The sequence below is a fragment of the Sinocyclocheilus rhinocerous genome, unplaced genomic scaffold (genome assembly GCF_001515625.1).
Source record: "Sinocyclocheilus rhinocerous isolate Xijiao unplaced genomic scaffold, SAMN03320098_v1.1 scaffold571, whole genome shotgun sequence".
Taxonomy (NCBI): domain Eukaryota; kingdom Metazoa; phylum Chordata; class Actinopteri; order Cypriniformes; family Cyprinidae; genus Sinocyclocheilus; species Sinocyclocheilus rhinocerous.
This window is the reverse complement of record NW_015656167.1, coordinates 123141-144259: the sequence shown is the minus strand read 5'-3', so window position 1 is coordinate 144259 and position 21119 is coordinate 123141. Positions and strand designations below refer to the sequence as shown.

Sequence of the window (21119 nt, the reverse complement as noted above, 5' to 3'; positions counted from 1 at the left end):
CAACGTTAAGGCATTAATGCTTGCGATTAATTTTACAATTATGACCCCTATAAAATAATTTACAGCAATTAACGCAAAATTACTGAAGCACAATTTCTATTCTAACCCTTTAACCCAATTTTGCTTCTCTGCTTGCGATTAGATCATTTTAAGCCGCTAAACTCCAGGAAAGTTTTCAGTCCACTGATCCAGTAAGCGAATGAATTCAAACAATCCGTCTAAAACAACGCTAATATAAAGGAAACCAGGCTGATTACATCAGAGATGCGATTAATCGCGATTAATCACAGAAAAAGGATGTGATTAATTAGATTAAAAATTTTAATCGATTAACAGCCCTAGTGCAAATGTATATCCTTTTTCTTTTTCTTTTTTTGAGTAGTATTATTGAATTTGTTTTGAAAATTTTGTTTTTATATTTCTCTGTTATCTTTGTATTTTATGTTTTTTCCTTGCGATTTTATTTTTCAATGTACTTTCTGCTATAATTCAATCTCAGTATTGCTAAGCAGAAAAGTAAATAAACTTCAAACTTAAGTGATCCTTTTTCATGGGGAAAACTTACAGAAATATTAATGAACTAAAATAACTTTTTATTCTCATAAGCAATGACTATAAATCAAGCATTTTATATTTTACTGCCATCTTTGATTCAAGTATGTAATTCACAATGCTCCATGGGATATGCAGTTAATTCTCTAAATAATTAACTGCAATTATTTAGATATTTTAGATATTTGATTATAATAAAATAAAATACGCAGTTATGTCTTTTGTTCTGATTTTCATACTTTTTTGCTTCAAGTCATAGTTGGTCATGTTGTGATTCATTTCAGAGCTGGATGGTTTGGTTCAAGGCCTAGGACTCTTTTCTGAAGAATTTTTTGAAATCCATAAAAATACTTGCAAAATCAAGGCCACCAAAAAAGTGGGCGGCCACTTAGTATGTAGTGTTATGCTTCACGAAATATATGAAATATTCGAGAGGCTAATGAAGTGTTTAGTGAAGCTTTTATGTCTGTTACATCTAATGTACCCCTAAAAAGCTTTTGAAAGATCTTCATACTGCGTGCCCTAATGATCTCCTTTTATTAAAGTCTCTCTGCATGCACGTGTGTGCGTGTTTATCAGGAAACGTTTACCTCCTCTACCCGTATCAATATGCATGAAGTATTCATTGTCTGTACTGTTTGTTATGCTGCATGGTATAGACAAAGCACCTTTCTTTTTGTTTATACCGAGAACATGGCTTTGATCATGACCTCTGTTCTCTGCCATTTATATTCACATGCATATATTCTGGCAGTGTGGATGGTGATCAAAAGGATGCGCACACAATATATGCAGTACAGTATGTATCTTGGACTACATTAGCGTTAATTCGTCACCTTTTGGGGTCTTGTTACCATGCTGTTGTTAATTAATGAGTATTCTGATGGTGATGATATGAATAACAACATTACAGCTATAGTGTCTGTAAAATAGCACATGGCAATGTTGGACGTTTGCTAAGGAAATCACAAATATGATCATTGTGTAAATATTCTGCATAAATGTTATCATATATGCATCATATATACTAAGAATATGAATGACTGTGCGGCTTGTTAATGAGATGAATGATATTACTTGTTTAAATGGTTGGACTTTCTCAAATGATTTTATGTGAAAAAGAAGTATGCTTAGTTGTATTAAATGTCTACTTGTAGTGCATTTCAAATCTTAAAAGTATATTTAAAAAAAACTGCACTTGCATATATTAATGAAATAAAAAGCCACTTAATAGTACACAGTGTAAATTTTGTTCGAAATGAATTAACAAACGGTAAATAATGAGCAAGTACATCATGAAACCATCTTCCAAACCATGTTTTTCATTATGGTAAGCCTATAATAATATTTAGATTTTTGAGCTGTTGGGATGGTTTTCTCATGAATCATTTGTTTATTTGTTTATCTGTAACTGAAGAAAAAACGTCAGGCTACAACTATATTATTAACTAAAAATAAACAAGCAAAATGAACACAACAGCGCCTGTAATAAAACACAAATAAACATACTTTGCATAGCATCACATATGCTGTGCATTGACTATGTTCAAAAAACAGTGTTCATGTTGATAGGAATGCCAATTTCTAAACCGGTTAGTGCTTTTGGTCTGCCTATAAATAGCTTTGGCAAGTTATATTCTATTCTGTTTTACTTTATGATATGAATAGCAATCATTAAATCTAATGTCAGTGTAGCCAAACTTTTGTAATGTTATTTTAAAACAAGTCAAAACAACAGCAGCGTATTAGCTACTCACATGCTCATAAGAATTTTTTTTTTTTGATATCTGTCTTTTTCATTATTGGGGGAGTTTTGATATTGTTAGTGAGATTCGCACTGATAAGGTGATCGACTGTAAACCATAAGCACAGCGCTGCACCTCAAGCCATAATAACCATAATAACCAAAACAATGTTCCTCCGCCAGTATTTTTATGCCTCAACTGCTAATGGGCCAAAAGTTACAAAGCATAGCTTTAAGTGTACTTAAAGAATGTTTCTTAAGACACTTTAATACACATTTGAAAATGTAATGTCAAATTAAATGTTTTAATTTAAAATTAATTTTAAATCATTGTTTTAAAAGTCTTCTGTCATGCTTTAAAGAAGTAGATATTTTGATGGGCACATGTAAAGAAATTAAAGGGGTCATATATGACGTTGCTAAAAAGAACATTATGTTGTGTATTTGGTAAAGCCCATTATAAACGAGGCATTTGTTGCATCCAGTGGGGACATAATTACTGATTATAATGACTTATACTGTCTTTTTACACGTTGCGTTGCATATCACACCGCGTAAACATAAAATCATGTCTGCATTTGTCATTGGAGAAACGACAAACAACAAGCGCTACTCTACACTGCTCAAAACTCGCTTTTGAATCGTCAGTGGCAAATTCTTTAAATATAAAAAACATACTTACAGGCTGTGAGTCAGAAGCGCCAGACTGTCCTTGCAAAGTTGGAACTGCCCCACTTTATAGAAACAGCCTTTGTGCACAGACGCATTGTAGGCTACTCTGCAGGTTCAGGAAACAGTCCTCCATAAAATGCGCTTCACACATCTGAATATTTGGGTTGAACTCTTCTGGAACAGTGTTGTAAATACAACTTAACCACTGATTTCTAGTTGTGTCCTCTTTTGGAAGGCCAAACAAAGTAGTTTCGCTTTCACAACGTGATTGCGCCGCACATGGCAGGCTTGAGTGAGCAGCGGCCGGCGGGCTTGCGGCAACCACATGTGACGACCCCGGGCTGGACTCCGCTTCATCCACGGTGAAAGCCGATCCGGCGATCCACAGCGCGAAGTTGATGTATTTCCTCAGCAACCAGCACGGATCAGCTCCTGGCATGACGAAGCGGATATCGTCCTCTTTTGGAAGGCCAAACAAAGTAGTTTCACTTTCACAACGAAACACACAGCGTCTCCACGACATGGCGGCGGCGGCAACAACAATACTACAGCGAGAATAAAAGTTACGCCTTCTTTCTTTGCGTGAACATTTGGGTGGTGTTATGCAAATCTTCTCACACAGTGACGTAGACATGTGGAGGCGTGTTTAAACGAGGCATTTTAGGAGGGCGTGGACAAGGAAAATTTGAAATTGCATCATATGACCCCTTTAATTATACTTTTAACTATATGCAAATATATGCTTGTGGTAACCATATTTACCAACTTTAACCATATTTTAAAGACAATAGAAGTTATTATGAAATCACATGAAGATGTACCTAAAAAAAGTTCAGCTAATTGAATTTAATACAAATTCAACCAGATTAACATAGACATGTCTTAACATAGTTGTCTAACAGACAACTTTTGGCAGTAAGCAACTACCCAAAACACCTTAGTAACTGCATAGCAATATGCTAAAAATTAGTTTACACAAGCAAGCACCATTTAAATTTATCTTCGGAAAATGTAAAATATACAGGAAGCTGACAAGTCAGCTATGTTTAGCTTTTGATAGAAGTTACAGAACAACAAAACGCTGTTTTCTCACAAGATAATTTTATTGCAAGAAAATCGTGTGCTTTGTGAATGGAACTAGTGTCACATGCGCATTGGCATCTCTGCCATCGGCATCATAAATTGAATAATTGCCCGGTGTAGAGATGAAGACGTCCCGGTCCCTCAAGTTGGTGGGCAATAAAACTGATTACACGTTCAGGGTCACTATATTGTCTTTGATGATAGATCTGACAGGCTTTTTCTCAATTGTCTGACACTAATGGGGAAGTTGCCAATCACTGACAGACATAGAGCTGTTTCAGCTGGAGTACAGCTGGAGTACATCTCTAATCAAAGTAAAAACAAATTCGTTCATCTATGATGCTGAAGAATTGTGATAAGCTTTTGCAACCTCCAGAACAATAAAAACAGTTTTTTGTGTGTGCTCACAAACTGTGTGCTCTTATACTGTGGTGCTGGTGATTAGTGAATGACAGTCAGGTCACGGTGATCAGAACTCCGGTGATTGGGATCGCTGATGAGTGGAAGAGCCTGGTGTTTCCGTGACAGAACCCCCCTCTCCACGGCCCGCTCCTGAGGGCCGAAAACCCCGATGTCATCGGGGACGACCTCGACCACGTGGCGCTGGATCTTGGGGATGGGAAGCGTGGAATTCTGGCAGGAGATTGGGATCGAGTATATCATCTCTTGGGATCCATGATCTTTCTTCGGGGCCATATCCTTCCCAATCGACCAGATATTCCAGTCTACCCCTACGACGTCGGGAACTCAGGATCTCCTTCACGGAGTAGACTGTTCCATCCTCCAGCACCAACGAAAGAGGGGGTTCGTCTACGGGACCAGGCTCTGTGGAGACAGGAGAAACAGGTGAGTGATAGGGTTTGAGCAGAGAGACATGGAATGTGGGGTGAATTCTGTATTGTGAAGGGAGCTGGAGTTCATACGTGACCGGATTGATTTGGCGGATGATGGGGAAGGGACCAAAGAATCTGGGACTCAGCTTTCTGCAGGGAAGCCTGAGGCAGATGTCTCGGGTGGAGAGCCACACCTTCTGTCCTGGAAGGAATATGGGAGTGGAGGCTCTCCGGACATCCGCATGATGTTTGTGATGTCATACTGCACGCTGGAGATGTTGGTGTGCTGAGTCCCAGACCCTCTCAATCTCCTGGAACCAATGCGTGACTGATGGAACGTCTGCAGGTTCCCCAGACCAAGGGAACAGAGGCCAAGTACCAAGTGGAAGGGGGTGAGATCCGTAGAGGGCTGACGAAGAGAGTTCTGTGCGTACTCGGCCCAGGCGATGAATCCGTTCCAGGAGTTCTGGTGGTTGTGGCAGAAGGTACGGAGGCATTTGACCGTTGCTCTGGGGGTGGTATCCAGAAGATAGGCTTACTGTCACACCTAGGAGCGAGAGGAAAGATCTCCAAACTCGTGAGATAAATTGGGGACCTCTATCTGATACTATGTCTTCTGGGATGCCAAAGTTTCGAAAGACATGGTTAAAAAGTACCTCCGCAGTCTCCATGGCAGTTGGGAGTCCTTTCAGGGGTACCAGCCAGCAGGCCTTGGAGAATCTATCCACGGCGACGAGGATGCAAGTATTACCATCTGATGCAGGTAAATCTGTGATGAAATAGACTCCTAGGTGTGACCATGGACGCCAAGGAATGGGGAGAGGAAGGATCTTTCCAGATGGTAAATGGCGGGGTGTTTAGGCCATGGTGCATTCCTGGCATCCTCTCACATACCTTCTGATGTCGTCTGCCATTCCCGGCCACCAGAAGCGATCTTGTAGCAGTGAGAGGGTTTGATTGGTCCCAGGATGACCAGTACCCAGGGAAGTATGCGCTGTATGGATTAATGGGGTCCTTTGGCTGTAAGGGACATAGGTGTGGGTCGGGGGGCACACCGGTGGAGCAGGATCGGAGACACTGGCAGCCGCGATGTCCTCGTCCAGGGTCCACTGAATCGGGCTGACAATCAGACTGGATGGGAGGATTGGTTCAGGGTTTTCTGACAGATCATCCGGAGCGTGGAGTCTTGAGAGCATCTGCTTTAGTGTTTTTTGTCCCTGGACGATATGGTGAAATGGAATCGGGTAAAGAAAAGGGCCCACCTGGCTTGTCTGGGATTTAGTCTTTTGGCCTCCCCGAGATACTCAAGGTTTCGGTGGTCTGTGTATACTACAAACGGATGGAGGGCCCCCTCCAGCCAGTCTCCACTCCTCACGGGCGAGCTTGATGGCCAGAAGTTCTCTATTCCCAATATCATAGTTTTGCTTCACCGAGGATAATTTCCGGGAGAAGAAGGCACATGGATGAAGCCGAGGGGGGCTCCCCTGCTGCTGGGACAGGATGGCTCCATCTCCAGCTGTTGAGGCATCCACTTCGACTATGAAGGGCTTCTGAGGGTCTGGATGGACCAGGAGTTGGGCCGACGTAAAGGCCTGTTGGAGAGTTGTCATAGCTGAAGTAGCTTCGGTCGACCAGGACAGAGACTTGGGCTTGCCTTTCAGGAGGTTGGTCAAAGGGGCTGTAATAGAGCTGTAGTTGTGAATGAAACGCCAGTAGAAATGTGAAAAACCTAGGAAATCGCTGGAGTTCTTTGATTGTAGTGGGTTTGGGCCAGGTCTTGATGGCTTCAACCTTCCCCTCATCTATCTTGATACCTTGGGAGCTGATCTGATACCCGAGGAACTGGATTGAAGCCTGGTGGAAAGTGCACTTCTCAGCTTTGAGAAACAGCTGATGTTCTCGGAGCCGTTGGAGGACCTCAGAGACGTGCAGGCGATGTTCAGCCTCATTCCGGGAGTACACCAGGATGTCGTCGATGTAGACCAGTACGAAGCGATGTAGGTACTCCCGGAATACCTCATTCATATAACCTTGGAGGGATGGAAAGGGAGTATATTTTACCTTTGGGTACTGGTTCATCAGGTAGGAGATCAATGGCGCAGTCCCATGGTTTGTGAGGTGGTAATTGGGAGGCTCGTTTCGGGCAGAAAACGTCACTGAAGTGGGCATAGTCCTTTAGAATGTCGATGGAACGGCTTTCTAGGGGGCTCTCTATGGAAGTGGAGTTGACTGGGATCCTTGGAACCGATGAGATGGGTCTTGGGAGGTGAGGAAAACATTCATTGCCCCACTTCAGGACTTCTCCCGTTGACCACGAGATGGAAGGATTGTGGAAAACGAGCCAAGGGCGCCCTAGGACCATCCCAGCGGTGGATTCCTCCAGAACCAACAGACAAATGTTTTCCACGTGTAACTGGCCCACACGCAGCTGGATGGGGCCCGCGCAGTGTCATACTTGTCCTCGGCCGAGGGGACTTCCAGTTATTGACTGGATTTTATACGGGATGTCGTTGAGTCTTTTCTTGAGCTGGAGTTGATTGCATAGGTCGGCGGAGATGAAGTTGCCGGCTGACCCAGAGTCGAGGAGGGCATGAACTGAAACACAATTGTGAGGGGTAGTGAGCTGCACGGTTGTAGTCAAAGAATGTACATTAATGGAGGAAGAGGAAACCACACTCACCACTGGTCGTGGATCCGTATTACATGTCCGCCCTGGCCACAGTCACAAGCCCTGGGTCAGCCAACGTTGACGTTCGGCCGAGGATAACCGGGTGTTATCAACTTGCATGGGCTCGTACTGTGGTTCTGGAGGGCTGGGAAACTCTGGTTGGCGGAGCGGAATGGGTGGATTTTGGCATTGAATACCCTCCATACAGCCATAGAGCCGATTAGCCACCTGGATAGAGAGTTGGACGAAACGCTCGAGCCCCATGGTGTCATCAAAGGCGGCTAGACGTAACCGCAGAGAGGGCTCTAGTCCTTGGCGATAAGTCGTCAACAGGGAGCGCTCGTTCCAACCCCTTGAGGCTGCGAGAGTGCGGAGACGTAGAGCATAGTCTTGCACAGAGGTTTTGCCTTGTTTCAGATGATATAATTTCTCCCCCACTGAAGCATCTCCTACTGGCCGACCGAAAACTTTGCGGAAGTGGGTAATAAAGGCATTCAAGGATTGAGTGACCGGTCCCTTCTGCTGCCACAATGATTCTGCCCATTGGAGTGCTCGACCTGTTAACAAGGACAGTATAAAATCTTAGCCCTCTCTGTTGGGAAACGATGCGGTTGCATCACCAGGGCGAGCGAACACTGCAGGAGGAATCCGCTGCAATCGTCCGCCGAACCAGAGTAGGGCGCCGGATTGACCATGGGACTGGCAGCATAGATCGGTCCGGGTGAAGAAGAGACTGGTGGATTAACAGATTCGGGAGCCGGTGCGGTGGTGACAGGAGCAGTGAGCACGCGGCGAAGGGAATCCACCAGCACCTGGAATGGGTCCACGTCTGTTTGATTCATGGTGGTATGGTCTGGTCTTCTGTAACGTGTGGTCAGACTCAAGACACAGACAGGTTAGAATCAAACAGACGGGTTTATTGCACAGATGTGGATAAATAGCAGAAGCAGGTAGGATATGGCAGATAAGAGGTCTTTACTGAGTTGAGCAAGGATACTGATGACGGTATAATCTGTTACCAGGTTTTGGAGAGCGTGAGAAGACGAAGGAGATCGGGAGACTTGGAACAAGAGTTCAGGTAAGTAGCTTGGCATGAGCGATGAGTCCTTTTCCACAATGGAGACCAGACAATGTGTTTGTGTGAACTGTGTGCTCTTATACTGTGGTGCTGGTGATTAGTGAATGACGGTCAGGTGCGGGTGATCAGAACTCCGGTGATTGGGATCGCTGATGAGTGGAAGAGCCTGGTGTTTCCGTGACAACAATAAGTACATTGTACTTATTTCTTGATGTAAGTAGTTAAGGCCACTTAATATAAAGTGGGACCGAATTTATCTAAAATGTTCGATCATGAGATAAAAGAAAAAATAAATCATGGAATAATGCATGGCTTCAGTAAAAAGCCTCGTGCAAATAAAACCTCTTTTACCTGGGACACGTGGCAATATTATTATCAGGCTGATCTACATTGCCTATCAAGATTAGTTTCTATCAAATTATGTCTTTTAACATCAGCATCTGGCTGGAATGATGGTGGATGGATTGAGGTCACTGTCACTGAGTAGTTGATGTTTTGTCAAAAAATCTGTTGGACAGGTCATCTAATGTATTTATAAAGTAGCCTGTTTTATTATTTCATTTGTAATATATATCAACTAATATTTTATAGTGAACATCAAGATGTACAATATCAAGAATGTAGCTAAAATCAAGCACTACAGTGTATTAATATTGTCATAAACTGCACTGGCCAACAATTTGCTAAAATATCCATGTGACATTGGCTAGATAGTAAATTGGGCAATTTGTAAGTGTCTACATTGTCTCCCAACAGTGCACCACACTAAACAATATGTTTTATGGTTTGTCCATATTTATTATTGCTATTTAAAGAAATATTCTGGGTTTACTGCAAGTTAAGTTGTATTGCCAAATGTTGGTTACTTTTATTCAAATATAAGCTGCACATTTCTGCTTTTAAATGCTCCAAAATTTGGCCCTATTCACATTTTGCATTCACAAGTGCCTGTTTTGTTTTGTTTTTTGTTTTGAGATGATCAATATTATGTCACAAATACTCAAATTATATTATAGTCCTGGCCGTATTTTCATTTACCTTGCATTACAGTCTTTTATCGTTAAATTCACGGTCATTTTTTACAGTGTAGGTTCATTTATGGTTTACACAATCACCCTGTGTTGCCACCTACCTTAAATGTCTAGCTTCTTCCTAGTAGCACAAAAATTTGCACCACATTCTGAGTGGATGCATAGCCTTTAAGTGTTGTGCAAGTCTGTTTATTTTCCTATCCTACCTATGCTCAGTACTAATAGAATAAAACAGAATCAACCGACAACACATTTTTGGGTCATGACCAAGCATTCAAAATCCACTGCCATTGCATACCATAAAATTAGTCATCTGCTTATTTTTATGCATTGAGAATTTATTATTATTACCGTATTATTATTTTTACATTCATCAGTGTTGTAACTTGCATTAAATGTCTAGTCATAACAAGTCATAGGCATCCTTTGCACCAAAATTTAGCCAACAATGCAGTGTAGGTTGGGCAAAATGCACCATGTTGATATATACAACATTCATAGCATTGCAAGGCAGTATAATATATGACAAATTAACCCTCATTTATTTATCTATCTTGATTTCTGGTAGTATATTAAGCTTGAAAGTGATGACTTATCACTGCATGAAGGGTTAATGTGAGGCATATCTGGGTTATGTTACTGACTTCTGAAGTTCATGGGCATTTTGTAATGTTATCTTACACAATGACTGTGCCATTGCAGCAATATGGGGAGGATTACTTTTGTCGTTATAATGCAAGGGCACAAACTCCAATAAAGCATAGACTGGTATTTCACTGGTGTAACAATCAGAAATAACAACCCTGTTGATCAGAACACAGGAAAATGAGTGGCTAATACTCTATGTTCGAGTATGTATTATACATCTCATTAATAAACAAATGCACTGTAATAGGATAAATCTGTGAGGTTTGGTAATGCATTAAGTTATAAGACAACCATAAAGACCAAGGTCAGTGTTGCTTTGATCTATAGAAGACTTTTTTAGTGGTCATGTTTATTAATTTCCTTTAGTGCAGTGTTGCAGGATGATATATTATACTATAATGTGTGTTGATTATTTATGACTTTGCTGTTGTGAGATGTGACATTGTAATGTTAGCATGCAGGTACTCTAGTTAAACAGGTCTTAAGAGGGGGTTCATACCGTCAGTGATTCACAGAGTGACCGAACATCATTTATTTTCAATAAGAGTTGGCGATTTCTAGTGACACGAGCAGCAGCGACTATTGGTGATTTAGCAAAGTAGAATGAAACTGAACACAGGGACAGATTTTAATAGTTTTTTGCATACTGTGTGCTCTTACATGGCTGTGATAGTAACACATTCAGTGTCTCAAGGGTGTGATAATGTCAGCTATAGAGAATGCAACACATACCTGCATTGCATTTTGAATTGCGGTCTGACACATTTCAAAATGCAACATGCAACATGTGCTTGCCTTACACAAGGATACATTTTAAATTGTGTATGTAGCACTGCTTGTCACATAACTATGTTAGAACATCCCACAAAAAAATGTGTAAAAATAGTGACTAATATTACTTGTGATTCATTTGTCACACTGCACATAGAAAGTCAAGTTGATACAAATTGTAGAATACAGTATAACATGGAGTGTGCTCTTTTGTTTACTGCACATTTTGACAAATGTAGTATAATGCATGTACTGTACAGTATGCTACGCTTATGTAAACGGCACAAGTACAATGAAAAGCAAAGCACTGTTATGACAAACGTAGCCCATCAATTTAAAAATAGATTAAAAACAAACAAGTTATACAGGTTTTAAATTCTTAAGAATTCTACTAAGGAAAATAACAAACAACATTGTCTGAGATTTCTCCGTTTTGGTGCAGAGCGTAATTGATCTTAATCATGTTTTTTCACTCTTACATTCACACAAGAATATAATAAATTCTAGTTGTCGGTAAGGCTGATTAGCAAGCGAGTTTGGTGAGTAAGGGGGAGGTTTGGCACCTGGCATGTGTTGACGGTTACTGGTTACTCTCCACACAGACACACTCGGCTATCAGGCAAATATGGTGTGGTCTGGCAAAGAGAACAACTTGTGCATTCCAACTTGAATGGTTTATCACAGACAAGGCTTATGACATTGTAAAGCCTTCCATCTTGAATGTTTTTCAACATTTTAACCATGTATATTTTGTATTTTCGGTCATATGAAAGAGACCAATAAAAAGATCTAGAAAATTGTCTTGTCTTATGGGCACATGAAATATTGATGAGATTTTGAGAATTCAAAGACTGCATTGTTTGTCGAAAGGTTATCTGTGAAATTCAGTGTTGCATCTCTGAAGAAAAAAAAAATTTTTTAATTGCATGCATCTGTGCTGTCTGCTAGAGGCGTGCAAATAAAATGGAAAATATGCATGGGTAAATAAAACCAGTATTTGATATATATATATATATATATATATATATATATATATACACAACAGTTCTTTCTAGTCCTCAAATCTGATTGACTGATAAAAATGATAACAGAGCTCCTCCAACCGCTTCACTGTCTGTATCATGTATCACTCCGCTTGCCGTATTTCTCATAGCGAGTCGCCCAAATCCACTATAGTTTAAGAATAATACTGGTTTTGTGTCACGGAATGTAGTTTTAAGAGTTTTTTTTAGATGAGAATGTACTTGTTTGGACTTCAAATATGTGGTTTGCTAATAAAGATAACGTCTATTTGAAAATTTGCTTCGATGTTTTCGGAGACGTATGCTCCAGGGTGTCAGCGGGCGTTCAGCGCTCATGAACCCACGGAGAGAGCGCCTCACCTCGGCCAGATCTACTGGAATTTACCCCTGGCTCTGATGTCTCTATAGTGGTTAAACATGAGATATATTTCGTTTTGGGTAAATCTAACGGGCAGTCTTTGGTCTCGTTAATCTATTATTTTGAGAATTCAAAGACTGCATTGTTTGTCGAAAGGTTATCTGTGAAATTCAGTGTTGCATCTCTGAAGAAAAAAAAATTTTTTTAATTGCATGCATCTGTGCTGTCTGCTAGAGGCGTGCAAATAAAATGGAAAATATGCATGGGTAAATAAAACCAGTATTTGAAGAAACAAACATCAACCTTTTCTAAGGACACTGAAATATTAAAAGAAAACCTAGATACCTAAAATGACTGTACACAGATTGTCATATGCCATGTCTGATTTTTCCCTGGCAACAAATTCATCTTTTAATTTGTATGTTGTTGGAAATTACTGTTTGTCACAGTTCAATTATAAGCTATCCATTAGAATGACATGAAGAGCCTTTTAAAAGATTGATTAAAGCAATAAGCAGACCCACTTTACATTACGTGTTGTTAACTACTATGTACTAACATTTCAATTAATCTTTTTATACAATGTACTTATTTTACATTGCACTTATATTTTTTAAATATCTGCATTTGATTACATCTGTAATTATTTTCTGTAGTTGCATCTAATTTCTGTAATTACACCGTTGACCCATATCTCATATGCTCCTTTTTCCTATTTCCTACTTATGAAGTTAGTGATTACAAACTTGTAGCATTCAAGTGCTTTGTTGTCAGAAATAATAAAATATAGCATCCCATTGGTTGACAATCATATACACATTCACCGCTCTAGATAGTCAGCTTAATGACGATTCTGGAATGTCAGTTAAATACACGCTTATTTCGCTGTTTATAAAACATACAAAATGCTTCAAATGACCGTTCATATATATATATATATATATATATATATATATATATACATTTACCCCTGGCTCTGATGTCTCTATAGTGGTTAAACATGAGATATATTTCGTTTTGGGTAAATCTAACGGGCAGTCTTTGGTCTCGTTAATCTATTATTTGTTCCAGAGCAAATAGTTTTGGCAAAATCTCATCATGTTTATGTTAGTTCAATGCTGTATATCAGAGCTCTGCCTTCATACTTTTGACTGAATTTCCTAGCAACTTTTATGATGGCTGTTGTTGTTGTTTATTAAATATCATCATTCAGTAAATAATATTTTATATAAATAATAGTACTATTTAGTATTAGGATACAGTGTGTGTGTTCGTGATGGTGATTTAGTTACATTGTTCCGCCATTAGATGGCGACAAGAGACTATTTTACGAGTCAGCAGTAAAGATTTTTAAATTGAAAAAATCTAAAGTGACTTTTTGGAATTAGTAACGGAGGCTTGGGCTCAGCTCTTCAGTCTCTCTCATAACACTCTATACATAATACACTGCTTTTACTACAGTAATACAATAAGCTTTTAAAGAGCAGGTCATATGGTATTTTAAAGTGTCCTAATATTGTGTTAGTGTCCCCTACAACAGGTTTAAATGCATCAGTTCAAGTTCAGAAAACATTGTAATTTTCTCAGAATATACATTTAATATTAGAGTCATTTGCCAATGATTTTGAAATGATTCGTTCCAAGCAAGTTCGGAGCAAACCCCTCCCTTCCATAAGCCTACTCTGCTCTGATTGGTCAGCTGGCCAAGCCTGTTGTGATTGGCACAGAGAGGAGTCCTTGATCAAGTTAACAAGCATTTTAATCAGAACGCAGAACAGCTGTATCACAGGCACAGCAGCCTGTTTTCATTTAAGGATAGCTACGTTATAAACTGCAAAAGAGATATTTTTCAAAAACCCATATGACCTGCTCTTTAATGAAGCAACTCAACGTTCCTTGTTCCGTACTAGTTCTAAAGTGACTTTTTGGAATTAGTAATGGAGGCTTGGGCTCAGCTCTTAGACTGTCAACTTTAGAAAAAAAAAAAAAAATCTGATAGACGTCACCATAGATATATATAAGTAGATGCCCTATTAGCGGCTGTTTCTATGGGCTGCTATACGCAAGCCGTCAGCCATATTGGAATGTCCGTGAACACTCGAGAGCAAGTTGCCGGTGCATCTGCACAGCAACTGTAGTTATACGCATGTATGAATATTTATATCTTCAGTAGACTTCAGAAGATGCTTTTGCTAAGCTAACACAACACAAAGATGAAGCCGTTAGCTAACAAGGCATTTAAAAGGTACTTTAATTGAAAAACCTGTAATATTGAGTTGATACATATTAAAAACACACTGTGAAAGGTTATCCCGTTTCTTCAGGAATTTAAATTAAGGCGGTTTTACAACCAGATGCTGCACAATGTTGTTGCATTTTGAAACTCATTGACTGTTATTGTGACTGATGACATAGACCGTTCCAAGATAGCGAACGCGTCAACGTATCTGGAGCGGTCGAATGTGGCATCTATACATAGATGTAACGGCAATGATGAAAGACATCTGAATAATGCATGCTAGGACCAGGCGATAACATGCTAACGATAATTATCGTGATATAATTTTCCTCGATAAAACAATAACAAGGGTTTGATAAATGTTCGACACAATGTTTATGTGCCAAAAGTGGAACGAAACTGCTTATTTAAACCGCACCACGCGGACTATTTATCCGCTCGGCTCAAAGTCCAAATGGCAGCGCAATGTGAACTTACTAGAGCAGATGGGTTTACTCGTTGATAAGTCTCGTTCACGCAGCCACTAAACAACACTACACTAACAGATCCAGTGTGAAGTGCTCGAATTCAGTGAAGAACACAAATGACAAACAAGACAAAACACTGTGCGCAATGATACAGTCAGAAGGCTTTTCAATGTACAAATCACCATCATTTACCATGTATTTACTGTAGTAACACTAACTGCACCATGGTATTATGGCAGAAATATGGGATATTCATATCAAATTTGATTTTATTATTAAAGGGGTCATATGATGCTATTTTCAATATGATGCTATGATATTTTAACACTCCAAAGAGAAAGGAAAACTTGAAATCGCATCATATGACCCCTTTAAAGGAATAGTTCACCCAAAAATAATTTTTTTGTAATTAATAACTCACCCTCATGTCGTTCCAAATCTGTAAGAGCTTTGTTCATTTTTAGAACACAATTTAAGATATTTTTTATAGACAGCAATGGAACTATCATGTTTAAAGCCCAGAAAGGTAGTAAGTACATTGTTAAAATAGTTCATGTGGCATCAGTCGTTCAATTGTAATTTTATGAAGCTACGAGAATACTTTTTGTGCGCAAAAAAAAGTAAATAAAAAATAAAGAAAATAAAAGACTTCAACGATTAATTTTTTTTCTGGCTGCCATTCACGAGATTACCATGATGCATGCGTTTGCATTCCTCTGCTTGTAAACATGCACATTCATGTTCTATGTCAGAATGCCAGCTCCTGCGTCAGCAGCACCACACGCATATGTCATGGTACTCTCGTGAATGGCGGCGGGGACTGACCAGGAAGAGAAATCATTGAATAAAGCCACTTTTGTTTTCTTTGTGCACATAAAGTATTCTTGTAGCTTCATAAAATTATAGTTGAACCACTGATGTCACATGGACTATTTTATCGATGTCCTTACTACATTTTTGGGCATTGAACTTGGTACTCAGAGAGCTCTTGGATTTCATCAAAAATATCTTAATTTGTGTTCCGAAGATGTGAAGGTTGTACAGGTTTGGAACAACATGAGGGAGAGTAATTAATGACAGAATTTTCATTTTGGTGAACTATCCCTTTAATGTAGACATGTATCAAATGTATTAAAGGTGTAATGGAATATAATTACAATTTATTTGTGATTAAGATATAGTGTTTGTGTATTTAGACTACTATCTTTCATACAAATACCTAGAAATCATATAGTTATACTTTTACCATAGTATTGATGTGCTATATGTGTGCTTTTAACTGTGGTTATCATGATCTTAATGTACGCTACTATGGAAGACCAATGGTTCATTTTAATAAAACTCAAACAGTCAGAATAATTACTTTCCACCAAATAAATATGAGGTTGTTGCAATTTTTACAGATATTACTGTTTTTGATAATGAACATAAATTCACAGCTGCATCCTAACTCAAGCTACTACTGTCAACTCAAGCTACTGTGCATGCAAATGTGCATTTCTGAGACAAAAAAGCTAATAGGATTGCTGCCTGCACTGCAAACTGTGCTGAAGATACCCGTCATCAAAGTCATTTTTAAATTAAGGTATTTATTTTAAGGAAAATGACTGGAAAAGTGTAAAGAATTAAAAAATGTGAAGTGTTTGTCATGTTCTGACCATAAAGAGTAGTTTAAAACACTTAAAGAACAAAAATCTGCCTTTAAACTTGAAAGAAATTAAAATTTGTAATTTATCGTGATAATCATCGATATAGACTGATTTGAAAAATTCTATTGTGATAATTTTTTGGCCATTTCGCCCAGCCCTACTGTAAACACAGACCATAACTTTGTTTAGAAAGAAACACTAGCATACTTCTTATAGTATGAATTTTTTTTTTTTTGGTTAATGATTGGTAATTGGTAATATTAACCAAAAAAAGTCATACTACACTGCTTGTCATATCACTGATTATATGTGCTTGTTTAATATAGTAATTTAGCATTTTGTATAAAACTATCAGAAAAGTAAAAATTGTTTTATTGTTTTAATGAAAGTGTGTTGTTTTGTGTATTGCACATCAATTAAAAAATTGTGCAGGTGGAATGCAATAATGTAGGCTGTTTATGGTTGCCGAGCAACAAGGCAACTTGCCACATTAATATAGAATTTCACTGATGTGTGGTCACAGGTGTGCGAATATCGTTGTGTGAATTTTACAGCATCTTTGGAGTGTGGCTCATCCAGAGTCGGATCTATTTATTAAATCACTTGTTCCACATTATGTCAGCATCTAAGATGTTTTTTTGCTTTCAATGACAAAATTATTGTCTTTTGTCATCATGTAGAATAAACGCTGAGGATACAGAAATAATAAGAAAGAGAGAGGGATAAGGTTTTGCGAGGATAGCACCACAGCTACTGTTTTGACTCGATGGATGGTGACTGTGACCTACTGATGCTGGATCCATTCACAGAGCCACAACATGGGAATGACACACTGGTCTAGACAACGACTAAATCGAATCTCAGGCTAACCACTTCAACGCATAAAGGGGGATGAGAGAGGGAAAGAAGAAGCAGTGGAGTTAAGGCAATGTAAAGGGTCATCAAATCTCCAAGGATTGTGTCTTTTTTAGGGCTTTTTAGTCACGTTTGAAATGCTGCAATCTGACAGTGTCACACTGTGCCTGTCCTCTTCCTTGTTTTGAATGTAGGCTAAGCTTTCAAAATAAATCAAAATGTATACTAAGCTCTTCTTGTGAAAGAACATGGCCTGTAAAGTGCTTGTAGTCTGTGCATGATGGTAAGGCAGTATCAGTGTTTCTGCATCACCAACCAGAACTGCAATAATTTGGACATAATATTTTCTGTGAATAACGATTTCAAGTTTGGGCTATTGCAATGGCAAGTTTGACTTCAAAAGACTTAAAATCAGGTCCCAAAATTTTTACAAATGTGAGTTTGCAAAATTGCATCGGCGAGTATATAAGACAGTATTACTGGCCGGTAACTTTTTTTGTTAATTCTAACAATGCCTGAGGATGAGATATGGCGTGATTATCAAATTGTAAAGACTGCGTTGTAATTATAAAAATATGTGATCTGATGCACAGCACTGTGATCTTTTCACGTGAGCCGCTCACAGTAACAGTGTTTTCAGTGGCTCGGAGTGGCTCGGTGTAAATGCTGCTTCACACAAACTCCATCTGTGCAAGTGCTGTGAGTTTGGGTCGCTTATAATGTGCATTTGAAAACGTGACATGCTCCAAACATCTTCCCAAACTTGTGATGAGAAGCATTTAGAAATCTGATGTCAACAAATGAGAAGCATTTCAAGTTTCCCTGTGGTTTTCCACCAAGATAAAAGCTTTATGGTTTAACATTTAAAAGCAAAGAAAAGACAATTATAAATATTAGTATTGTAATTTTACTGTTGCTATATAATAATAATAATTATTATTATTATTATTTTAATTGTTATGAAATACTTAATAGTATAGTGATAATTCTTTATTGATTTGTTTAATTTGTACAATGGGAATAATAATAATAATAATAAATGCAATTACACATGTTTTCTTCTGCCTATTTTTTTTTTAATGGCCGGTAAAAACAAATTTCTGGCTGGAAAATTTTCTCAAGTCACCTGCCATTGGCAGGTGTGGCAAAATGTTACTTTCAGGCCCTGCTTGGAATATAGCAGGACTTTGGACTATATTTTTGATATGTTTATGGTCCTCTTATGATCTTTGAAGCTTTACTCATTGCAGTTGCATATAAAAGAGTGACCAGTACAAATCTTTAAAATCCTACCCCTTTGTGTGCCAAGAAAGAACTAGTTTGGAACATGAGGGTTAGTAAATATTGACAGAATCTTCATTTTTTGGGGGTAAACCGATCCTTTAAAATAGAATGTGGTATAAGAATGTGCATAATGTTAGCTGTGGAGAGAGGAAGAGAGAAGAAGCCTGTGTTCAGAATAGAATACTAGTGTATTTCATGCTGTCATGATTTCTTTAATTGGTCATCTTGTAAATATGATTGTTTCGACTCTAGTGTGCTGGTGTGCTTTGTCAAGTGACCTAACTATATTGCTTGTTTAATTCAGCAAGCGGAGCTCAGTTATATTCTCAGAAGTAAATGCTAAAATTTTAATCTGTGTGTAAAAATGACAATGACCTTGGGGTAAGAAATAATGATTAACTGAATAATGGTTTATTATTTATCAATTATTATTTACTATTATTAATTACATTATTAATATATTATTAATATATATACGTATACACACACACACACACACACTTGATATATACAGTATGTATCATCTTACCCTCATCTTGTCACATTAACTACCTATGATATATATATCTCCCAGGAGAATATTTCATGTAGCCTATAGAGAATATTGATTCCGTTTTTTTTCTTTTTCATTTTCTAGACTTTATTTTAATGGTTCAGTTAAATTTTATTAATCAAAAAGCATGTCTAATTAATTGAAATCATGAAACTTACAATATTAAACAGCAATTTATTAAAAGTTTAACAAAAATTAAATTTTTAAGGCCCTATTATTTTGTTATATTGTTTTATTTTTCTGCTAAATAAATTCTGATAAACATTTTTTTTCTGGTAAATATTCCTTTAAAAATAATATTTTAATAATAATTTTATTAGTAGTAGTAGTACTATCATTACAATAAGTAATATTTCGGTGAAATGGTAAAATACTCATGAAGTGACTCTCAGAGCAGTTCTAAAGATGTTCGTGTGTTCATATACTCATATTCAGAGGCTGAAAACACAAGCGTCATGCGCACTTCAGTGTGTTAAACGAAACTGCGTGTCTGCGCCATTCGTGTCTGCGCCAGACAGTTATTTTGAGATGTGTGTATGTGTTCATTCAGATGCAAGGTTATGCGAAAGAGGAATCAATTCTGTGTTCACGCTTTGTCTGAAACGCAGTTCTCTATGCGCACTTTGAATGAGTGCGCGCAGCTCCGAATGTGCGTGAATGGTTTAAAACACTTGAATGTTTAAATCGGCAAGACTTATCCAGGCAGGTTTTTGAGCCCGTAATTCACGACTTCAAACCACGACTCACGACTTTGTAGTGTTCCAGGCAAGTCACGCCAAACTGCCTGAGCGCAAGGAATTGTGGTAGCTAGATGTAAACAAACTTCTAGAATAAACAGATTATTTTGTTATACAAGTATGTCATTTGCACTACCCCCTGTATATGCTCTGTGCACAGCTGCAGTCTTGACAGAAAGGGGCTGCCATTGTTGTTTCGTGGGCTATGTGACGTCAGAGCGCGGAACTGGGAGTACATTGATCTAGTACGAGTTCACGGGTGGAAAGTCACGGGTTTGACTGCCGTTCCAGTGCACTTTCACGGGTAGAAGGTTGGAAAAACACGGTTTACGGGTTGCCTGGAACGCGGCATTAGAAACACGTGCAAACGATCAACTATAATCCGTTTTACCCCTACAAGCTAGTGAACAACGAGCAGCAGCGTAGCAGATCTATTCTGTCAAGACCAAACACATTAACATTGTCATGTATATTACCATGCTAAACTCTCTGAGAGTTGTCATGACAGAAATGCAAAGCTTTGTCATGAAACACTAGATGGCGCAGGTCGATAGCTTCTAACTCAATCTGACATAATGACATTCTAATAAAATAATGCGAGCCACTAAAGGGATATGGTTAGCTGCTTGCTAGCGGTAGCCTGTTACATTACAGTGCATAAGATTTCACTTAACACATAAACAGAGTAAGGAGAGATGACTGAGGATGATGGCGAATGATTTACAGATCCTGAGAACCACTGACAAGCATCTGATCTTGTAAAATGTGTGGTAAGTACTGCCGCTGTAGTTTACACAGAGCACGTGCGATCGCAAATCTCGAAAGTGAAAGTAAAAAGCGATCGTGCATTCAAAAGCAGTTTCAATGCCCCGCAT

At 38.6% G+C, this 21119-nt stretch overlaps 1 protein-coding gene across 4 annotated transcripts in view; it reads left to right on the top strand.

Moving 5' to 3' along the window:
- The window catches only part of LOC107719749 (zinc finger and BTB domain-containing protein 20), a 69809-nt gene that overhangs the window by 28254 nt on the left and 20436 nt on the right, over positions 1-21119 (top strand). Inside the window, exon 1 of one of the 4 annotated variants that reach the window (XM_016527242.1) lies at positions 13937-13947. The exons of the other annotated variants lie outside the window; for them this stretch is intronic. The gene's annotated coding sequence lies outside the window, so the exon portion shown is untranslated. Of the gene's footprint in view, positions 1-13936; positions 13948-21119 lie in introns of those variants that run through there. 4 annotated transcript variants of the gene reach the window in all.